Genomic DNA, 10,997 nt, shown 5'->3' on the forward strand with positions numbered 1-10,997 from the left:
TTTTTTTTTTTACTCACTTTTATAATTTTTTTGTTTGGTGTATTTTTCTGTAATGTATGTGTATGTGATTCTGGAGTCATTTTGTGTTTTTTTGTATAAATATTGTTTAGCTTTTTGTTTTATTTTACTCATTTAGTATATTTTTATTATAAATATGCATTCATGTGGGAGCATAAGTACAGTTGTCAATTATGGCCACTTGACAATATATTTGAAGGTTGGATGTACAAAGAGGTGTACATACTCTGTACTCTGTTATAAAGGGGTTTATTACAAAAGTCTGTAATGTCATAGATGTGGTGGCTCCAATCAAAACTAAGAGAAAACCAAACACACAGAAAACACCTTGGAGGAGGACTGAGACAATGCAGAAATTGAAATCTGACTGTAGAAGAGCTGAGCGTAAATGGAGATCAACAAAACTCCAAATTCATCTAGAACTGTACAAAATAAGTCTGCAAAAATTCAATGATGGCTTGTTCAAAGCAAGGCAGCAAAACTTTTTTGAAATTATTGCCAAAAATGTCAACAACTCTCGCACGTTGTTTTCTGTAATTGAAAAGCTCACAACCCCCCCAGATAAGATAGCCCCTGAATTACTGTCAGCTGGAAAATGCAATGAATTTGCTGTATATTTCAATGAAAAAATACAATCAATAAGGTCAAACATCAGAACAAACCAGCAAAATAAGAAAAAGCTTGAACAGCTTCAACCACTGAGGGATGAGTCAACTACAATGTTAGAGTTTATTACAGTGAACCCAAAAACAATAGAGGAGACTGTTCAGCAGCTGAATCCATCAACGTGTTGCCTTGACACAATACCCTCAAACTTCTTTACAACTGTTGTAAAGTCAATTGTCACTAATTTGTGTCAGATAATTAACTGCTCATTCCAATCAGGCACCGTACCAACATCCCTGAAAGTAGCTGCTGTGAAACCTCTGTTAAAAAAGAGAACACTGGATGCCTCTATACTGGCTAACTATAGACCAATCAGTAACCTTCCATTCATGCCCAAGATCATTGAGAAGGTGGTCTTCAACCAACTGAGTCAATTCTTAACATTCAACAAAATATTTGATAAATTTCAGTCAGGTTTTCGTTCTCATCACAGCACTGAAACTGCTCTTATCAAAGTGATCAATGACATAAGGTTGAACACTGATTCAGGAAAAGTATCTGTTCTCATTCTGTTGGATCTAAGTGCTGCATTTGACACTGTAGATCATACAATTTTGTTACACAAATTGCAAACATGGGTTGGACTAAATGGAAAAGTAATGCAATGGTTTAAGTCATACTTGGAGGAGCGAAGTTATTTTGTAAGTACTGGAAACTTTGAATCTGTCAGATTACCAATGTCCTGTGGGGTTCCTCAGGGCTCTGTTCTTGGATCCCTTCTGTTTAGCCTATATATGCTTCCTTTAGGACAAATTTTACAGAACTGTAAGGTTGATTATCAGAGCTATACAGATGACACACAACTATATCTATCACTGAACCCAGATGACTATGGTCCCATTGAGGTGTTGTGTGACTGCTTAAAAAAAGTAAACTGCTGGATGAGTGAAAACTTCCTTCAACTAAACCATGTGATTGTCTTTGGTAACAAGAAAAAGAGGACTGTTGTCAGCAATTGTCTTGAGTCTCGATCTTTAAAAGCTAAAGACCAAGTCAAAAACCTTGGTGTTCTGATTGACTCAGATCTTACATTGAGCAGTCAGATGAAATCTATCACAAAAACAGCCTTCTACCACCTCAAGAACATTTTCAGAGTGAAAGGTTCAGGAGAAACTGGTCCATGCTTTTATCTCCAGCAGACTGGACTATTGTAATGGTCTTCTGACAGGAATCCCCCAAAAGAGCATCAAACAGCTACAGCTAGTTCAAAACGCAGGGCGACCGTGGCTCAGGTGGTAGTGGGTCGTCTTCTGATCGAAAGGTTGGGGGTTTGATCCCAGTACCTGACTATGTGTCGAAGTGTCCTTGGGCAAGACACTGAACCCTAAGTTGCTCCCAGTGGTCGACTAGCACCTTGCATGGCAGTCTGTCCCACTGGTGTGTGAATGTGAGAGTGAATGGGTGAATGAGCTGATATGTAAAGCGCTTTGAGACTGCTTCAGTGTGGTGATAAAGCGCTATATAAAATCAAGTCCATTTACCATTTACCATTTAACGCTGCAGCTCGGGTCTTAACCAGAACAAAGAGGTCAGAACACATTACTCCAGTTTTAAAGTCTTTACTGGCTCCCAGTCAGACTCAGAATAGACTTTAAAGTTCTGCTGCTGGTGTGTAAATCTGTGAATGGGTTTGGTCCAGAATACATCAGTGACATGTTAGTCAGGTATGAACCCAGCAGGTCTCTCAGATCTATGGACACAGATCAGATAGTGGAGCCCACAGCTCACAGTAAACATGGTGATGCTGCGTTTAGTTGTTATGCTGCAAAGAAGTGGAACAAACTACCAGCAGAGCTGAAGTCAGCATCCAATGTGAACATTTTTAAATCAAAGTTAATCATATTGTTGATGTAATGTGTTTGTTGATGATTTTAATTGATTTTACTGATGATTTTAATTGATTTTACTGATGATTTTAATTGATTTTACTGGAGATTTTAATTGATTTTACTGATGATTTTAAATGTTCTTATTGATTTTAAACAATTGAATATTTTATCATGTAAAGCACACTGAGTTGCCTTGTGCTATACAAATAAATTTGCCTTGCCTTGCCTTATTTGCAGGTGCAAAGTAAAATAGCGTGTGCGATTTCCCTGGTTTAATTTTATGGGACATGTGCATGATTAATGTGTTTGTTTTTTTATACTCATTTTTATATTTTTTTTTTGTTTGATGTATTTTTCTGTAATGTATGTTTTTGAAGTCATTATGTGTATTTTTGTATCTTTCTGTTGTGTTTTTGTGCATTTTTTGTATAATTATTGATTTTTGTTGCCATTGTAGTGTGATTCTGGAGTCATTTTGTGTATTTTTGTATAAATATTTAGATTTGTATATTTTGAATCATTTTCATTTGTTTTTTATTGTTTGGTGTATTTTTCTGTAATGTATGTTTTTTGGAGTAATTTTGTGTGTTTTTGGAGCCTTTTTGTATATTTCATGCATTTCTGTTGTCATTTTGTGTACTTTTTGTATAAACATTGTTTAATTTTTAGTTTTATTTTACTCACTTAGTATATTTTTATTATAAATACTGTGTGTTTGTGTGTGTGTTAGTGTTGTGTTCAACACCACACTATCCGAGACCAAGACTTGCCCAAGACCAGAATGCACCGAGACCAAGAAAAGACCAAGACTTTCGGGAGCCGAGACCGAGTCAAGACCAAGACCATAAACATTTTTTTTTCAATTTAAAAAAATCTATAAATAAATAAAACTATGACAAGGTTCAACAGTTAAATAACATCTCTCTTTAATTTTAGTTTATTTTAAATACATTTGATGGACAAAAAAGGTGAATGCAAAAAATTAACTAAAATATTAAAACTACTACTGCTACTGATAAATTCACAATTATTCTACATATTTGAAAACAAGATTTTTATGTCAGCTGAATGTACAGCAAGTGTTTAAAAGCATTTCTGCCAAGAAATAATGATTCTTGATTCTGATTTTTTCAGTTGTTCAGGTCAACAGGTCACAGATTTCACAAGATCATTTTTTAGTTTGAAAAAGCCTTTATACAGGCCATTTTTATTAATTCACTTAGTTGATATAGTTTAATTTGGTTGCTGTAATATAACTAGGATATTCAGTTAACAAAGGTTTCCAAATGTAACTGTAAAAGTGAAACTTTTTGAAATAAAACTACAAACAAGTTGTCATCAGTGTAAAAAACAAAAAGCTACAGCCCAGGTAGATGTGAAACTAAATAATTGTTGAGAAAGATTATTATTATTCTGGATACAGTGGAAACAGAAACTATAAAAAAATTATTGTATTGTGAACCTGTTTATATTGTAGGGAACATATTATATACATAAATTTAATTGGAGTCTAAAGCCACAAAAAACACCATTTTAAAAAGAAAATAGACTAATATAAGACCTCTTTACAGTTATTTGAGTCATTCTGCGCTAGTGCAACTTGTGGTGATGACGCGCTGGTGACGACATAATCCAAGATGGCGGCGGCCCGGACTACAGCCGATACTATGTAATAAAAGCCTTAAAAGACATGGATATAATGAAAAGAGTGGATGGACAGAGGCATAAACATGCGGACTTTCACGGACACACACAGACTTATTAAACACACACGGACCTCGGTAAACACAGTAAACAGAACAGGCGTCATCAGCCGGCTGGCACTAGGACCCAGAGGCGGAGTAAGTGCGTCCCCTATCCTACATGTACAGGCTGTAATATCATCAGTTTATCATTTTACCAGTTGTTAGAGCTACTGTCTTTATCAGGGAGATAATATTTATATGATTGATATGATTGTTTTCTGGAGTTTTACTGGGATTTTTACCGGTGATTAGTTCATATCTCCTTCTGCTCCGCGGTCCAAACTGAAACCGTAGCCAGACACACACACGTCACTCAGTCACATTAGGGAAGGTTGCGGTCATTATATGGGGTGGATTAAGGAATGAATAAAAGATTGTTTTATCCCGTTCTTCTCCGTGTTATTATCACATTATAAAAAAGTTTAAAAATAGCAGGAGTTAGTGCTGGTCTCGAACGGTCTTGAGAGAAAATCACACACAAACCGAAATAAAATCTCTACACAGCACTCATACAAGGTACCTGTTGAGTCACTGACCTCAAAAGGTACTGGGTGGGTCGCAGATCTGTACTGGGTGTGTCGCAGACAGCTGGTCAAAAATAAAGAAATACCTAATGTCTCCTGTTGGACTTGTCTTTTATTTTGAAAGAAACTTTTCTTTTGACAGGCATGATGTGAAATGCATGTTGCACAGGAAAATATATAGATTTATGTTTTAAAAATATTCTGTGTGTTTTCAACAGCTATTTTTGGAAAACTAAATTTGGTTGGTTGATGCTCTGCACCTGCGATGCCAACAAAATTAAGTTGTCATACTTCTCATCAAGAAAAACATACATTTCAATCTGTGAAACTAAATGAGGAGAGTAAGCATTAAGAGTGCAGTTCCTAAAAGCACATTACTGGTCACAGCACTGTTGCACTTTATTTTCTTATTTGTTAACATGCCTGTTGGGTATTTTAAGATGAGGCACAATTCATTTTTAATTTTTTTTATTTAATATTTAATCTTGCACTGAAGTCTAAAGTGGATTTTCTTTTACTTTATTGCTTGATTGATCAAGCAATGTCACAGAAGTGCTCTGCTTAGGGTTGAATGTTAAATTAAGGTGAATAAAATAAATAAGAGACATCCTGGATCTATTTAACCTAATTTTTTTTTTTGCTCTTTTTCTATCTTTTTAATGTATTATAGAAGCTTGGATCGGGACTCGGTATTGGCCAATTCTCCATATCAAAGGACTCGGACTCTGGGGAAAAAAGACCTGATCAGGACATCCCTAGTATTACCCCAGCCGTGGCTTGTTCCTACTAGTAACAACAGCGGTCCGTAACGCCATTTCTGCATACCGCATGAGTGGTCATGAACACACTGCATGAAAACTTCACAGAGAGAGCGCACACGGAAAACATCTACTGATTGACTGACCGAAAAAAAACTACATTACCCAACACGTACCGCCTCCCACAATGCAACACCTCTCTTAAAGCAACAGGCCGTACGTGTAACACATGGGTGAGTTTGTTTCATTCCTATAATGAAGGAAAACTATAAAATAAAATGTAGTTAAACATGAGATCAATTATTATTTTATGTATCATTTTTTTAATGATATACTAATTTTGGCACAATAATTATCTGAACGGACAGAAGGTACAAGGCACAAAGTGAACCCAAACCTTTTGGCCAAGTATGTGTACAGATTAGTCACAGTCTGTCTCTTTAAATATTTGTAATTCAGCATTATTAACCGTCTTCTTTTATTCAGCAAACTGAGATCATTGTTGATTTCCTTTTGCTTCATGTTGCCAGAGTTCAAGACAATATTGTTGGCAGTGAAATGATTGTGAGGAAAAAGAGAGCCATGACAGGCTCGAGCTAACAATCTCAGCATGATCAAAGCTGCAGAGCGGAAGAGAACACTGTGTGCAATGGCTGGAGGGAGGCAGAGTGTGTGTGTGTGTGTATGTGTGTGTAGTCAAAGACATATCACCCCAACACAAAGTTTCTCTGACACTGCAGATTGTTGGATGGAGGAGCGGCCCTGTTACAATCCATTAATCATAGCCACTGTAGAAATATTTGGTCAGAGCTTTGTTGGCTGTATACAAGCTCCTCCTAGGACTGTAGAATATAGCATATTAGCTGTTGGAGCCTCAGAAAGTTGTTTAGGAGCAACCAAAACTACAAAACCCAGGCCAGACTGTGAGTCAGACATGCTTACACCCTGAAATAAAACCCAAAAGGCAAGAGCCTTCATTTTGTCTCACACTCACAGCCTTCATGCTGGTACATAATTACCACATCTACCACCTGTTGAGAGTGTGGCAGCTAGAGCATTTTCAGGAGGATTTTCAAAATTCTACCAACCAACCGAGGGCACAGGTTAAGTCACACTGGGGACAGATACAAGAATCACATTCAATTCAGCTGTTATTTTGGACACAACACAATGTTTAAGATTATGTTCAATGTTTTGTTGATGCATAGACAAAAATGATGATAAATGACAGAAATTACCAGAAAAGTGACCACATTGCTATTGCAAAACAGGACAACGATCATCTTGCAGCTAACCCACAAACACAAACAACGGCACACACACACAAGCTAGTTCAGGCAGAACGCACTTCAGGGGACAGTAACCAGCCCAGGCAATCACAGAATAAAAAAATAGGCTCCAGGTGCCACATTTATCAAATGTGTATAGAAAAGGTTCTGATTTTGTTTGTACGAATGGAATTTAGAATGTGCGTATATTAACAAAAATATTGATAATAAAACGTGCGGATACTGGTCATACTGTATGCGCAGCAGTGGTGAAAAAACCCAAGTGATATTAGATATATCGAGATGGATCAAAACACGATGACGATCTGCCGAATTTCGCAGATCGTAGAAATGTCTGTAGTGTACATTTTATCTCAGTGCAGATGTCTGTCTGTCCTCTGTAAAACTCATACACATACAGGGTGTTTCCATTCCAGTCTCACAAACTCTACTTACTGCAACTTTAAATTTTAATTGCAAGCTCTATTAAAAGATCATATATGCATTATTACTAGAGGTTTCAGTCCACAAACTTTCTTTCTTTTAAAGTCCCTGTATAGGAGTAAGGAGGAAACACCTGGTTGTCAGGGATACTTGGTCACCGACATGTTGCTCATCTAAGATGATTGAAGTGACAAGATCTTGCATTAACTGTGCCAGTGGCTCACCCGACCGGAACCTCTCAAGCAGATTTTCCTCCTACTTCAATGTCCTCCCAGACTCCATACTCGGCAAGTACAGTCTCTCACCTACTCACTCATGTGCAGCGCGATCTCCTTTGCATCAAAATTGCAGCTGACTGCATGCAGGCTATGGCTGCTTTGATACGCAAGAGCTTCCAATGACATTTCCAAACTCATCAGAAGTGGCTCCAACACACATCCTAGTGTTGTGCATCTTAATGATTAAAACAATATTAAAAAAAATTTGGAGATTAGTACTACAAAAACATGAATAAAAAAAAAGAAAATTTTATAGACACTGTATCAGAAACAACAATTTGACGTAACATCTGGAGGAACATGTCTGTTCCCTATGGATTGTATTTTAAATCATGCAAAAAGTTACTTAAAAGTTGCTATCCTTTCATTGATTATAAAAACCCACAATTCCATATAATAATAATAATAATAATAATAATAATAATAATAATAATAATAATAATAATAATAATAATCTTTATTCTGTCTGTTGTCTGTGGAGGTGATGAGGTGGAGACGAGATGATGGAAACCGTGGAGGGTAAGCTCATGGTTTTCGTTTCCAGGGAGGAGCATGACCGGACATATAGTTACCCTACGCCACAGACAATATGAAATCAACAGCATGTACCGTCACTGCACAACAGAGTTGATTAATGATGATGTTATGCAGCGCGTAGGCGATGTTGTAAATGAACGTGATTGTCTGCGGGAACCGGGGAGAAGGAGTGAGCTGGTGAGTGCAACCCCACACAATGCCAGCGGAGGGACAGTGGAGGGGGGATTCCCACACAGTAAAGTTTGCTCTCCTCTGATACAGTCAGATGTTATGGTTCAGAAGACAAGAGTCCACCCAGTAATCGCGGCTCGAAAGGGGGAAGAAGGAAGACGAAGCGTCAGATCTGTAAACATCCCTGGTGAGATTGAACACATCCATGAGCTGGCATGTTTGGGGAGGCCAATTGGTGATAATCATTTGTTTTCATTATAGGCTAGCACTCTTCAGTAGCCTTGAAAGTTCTGAAAGTCCTGGTCACAGTAAATCCAATAGTGTGGGATCAAACAGCAACTGGACGAGACATCCTCTCCATTCTTTCCAAGATTGATTTGATTCTATGCAGTAGCTTACTTTTGAGTTCTTTCATCAAGATATTCTGAGAGTTCAGTGCCCTGCCCCATCCTTCAGAGATGACTGGCAGCATTCCCAAAACAGCTGCCAACATAATACAGACTTTACGGTAGATCAGATAGCCGCCAGCTCCAATTAGCAGCATCTTTGCTATCATTATTCCAATCATTTAAATATCCTCAACGGAGAGTAAAGCCAAGCTCACGGTCTTCCACCGGTCCCAAGAATCCATTGTGTAAATGTAGCAAGTGAATTTCTCCATTGTGAGTTCAATAAAGGATTATCTTATCTTATCTTATCTTATCTTATCTTATCTAATCTTATGTTGTTGGAGCCACAACAATGGCTTTAAAACCATTTATATTGAGGAAGGATGTTTGTGCCATGCTCCAAACTCTATGTTTCGGTAAAAAGATCTATGCTTGTCACGTCTCCATGTACTTAAAGAAGAATAAATAAAAGAAGACATTAACACCATGAGCTGACCCTGCACAGTTTCCATCTTCAGGTCTACGACTCATCACCTCCTGTCTCCACAGACAACAGATATAACAACAAGACAGTCATCAACATCACCCGCCAGACTGGTTGTCATTATTGCAACCTTTTTCCTAAATGTCCTAAATCTAAGAACTTAGATGTCTACATAAGAAAATATTATCACATCAGTATATAAAATACACAGAATGTAATAATTTTACTGATTCATTATTGTTACAGAACTCTTCCAATGAGACCATCAAGCCGTCATAATTATAAAGTACAACTGTAGACCTGTTGATAAATTAAAATTAATTTAAACTGAGCAGTCATCCATCTCTACAAACAAATCAAAGAACCAAAAGTGCTTCTTCTGAATTCTTTACTGGATCCAACAAGCTACACCGAACTACTGATAATAGTAGCCTAGTTTTGGAGGACAATAAGGAGGGAACAATTGTAATACAGCAGTTTTCAGAATGTATTACATATATGTATTACACAATTATACAAACTACTAGTTTTTTTAAAGGATCAGTGAGTCAGGCAGAGCATACTCAACTTAGCATCCCTACAGATTGGGGATAGCAGGTTGGTCATTTTACTGACAAGGGGGACACCATCCCCCCTCAAACCACCTAGTGACTAGGGTGTCTCAGAAACATGAATTGTGTACTTTCCTCTCAGTGTCTAGCTAGATAGAATGGTAATCTACCCAGGTTTATTTTTATTGCTATTAGACATTGCTTGTATTGTCTATGCTCTATCTTGTGTATGTAGAATTCACTATTAGACTCAGACTTCTTTTATTGTTAAACAAGAGTTAAATCTATGAATGAAAGACATCTCATGGGTCTTGGTAAATAACAAAAATAGAGTATAAGAAAATGGCCAAATAAAATGGAATTTTCTTTTCCTTTTGTCTCTTTCCTTCAGGGGTTGCCACAACGAATCCTCTGCCTCCATCTGACTGTATCCTCTGCATCTTCTTACACCAATTGGCTTCATGTCCTCTCTCATTACATCCATATATTTCCTCTTTGGTCTTCCTAGGCCTCCTGCCTGGCAGTTCCAACCTCAGCATCCACCTACTGATATCTTCACTGTTCCATTTCTGTACATGTCCAAACCATCTCAGTCTGTCCTCTCTGACTTTATCTCCAAAACATTTAACATGCGGCGTCCCTTTGATGTACTCATTTCTGATCCTATCTATCCTCGTCACTCCCAATGAGAACATCAACATTTTCATCTCTGCTCTCTCCAGCTCTGCCTCCTGTCTTTCCTCAGTGCCATTGTTTCTAAACCATTCAACATGGCTGGTCTCACTACCATATTGTACACATTTCCTTTCATTTTTAATTTCATTTAGAATTATCCTCTATTTATCCCTTATCCTTTATATTTGTCATTATCATTATTTTTGGTTTGCTTTTTGTTCTTCTTACCAACTGTCAAGTTAAATTCCTTGTGCAGTTTTAAGCTGTACTTGGTGAATAAAAACCTTTCTGATTCTGGTTCTTGCTGATACTCTTTTATCACACAACACACCTGATCATTTCCTCCACCAGGTCAAGCCACACTCCATTGTTTTCTACTCTTGACCCCAAGTACTGAAAATCCTCCACCTTCTTTACTCCCTGTAGCTTCACTGCTCCACTTGGTTTCCTCTCATTCACCCACTTGTATTCTGTCTTGCTAAGGCTAACCTTCATTCCTTTCATTTCCAGAGCAGACCTCTCTGCACATCTCCCTTATTCTTAAAAAAAGAGCACCAGCGCATCTATCCATTCCTCAAGCATCTTCTTGCTAAGACCCTATTCAACAACCTTGTCAAAAACTCAACTGCCTCCTCTTCTGAACACTTCCACACCTCTACA

This window comes from Gouania willdenowi, chromosome 17 (assembly GCF_900634775.1).
Source record: "Gouania willdenowi chromosome 17, fGouWil2.1, whole genome shotgun sequence".
In the NCBI taxonomy this organism is placed as follows: Eukaryota; Metazoa; Chordata; class Actinopteri; order Blenniiformes; family Gobiesocidae; genus Gouania; species Gouania willdenowi.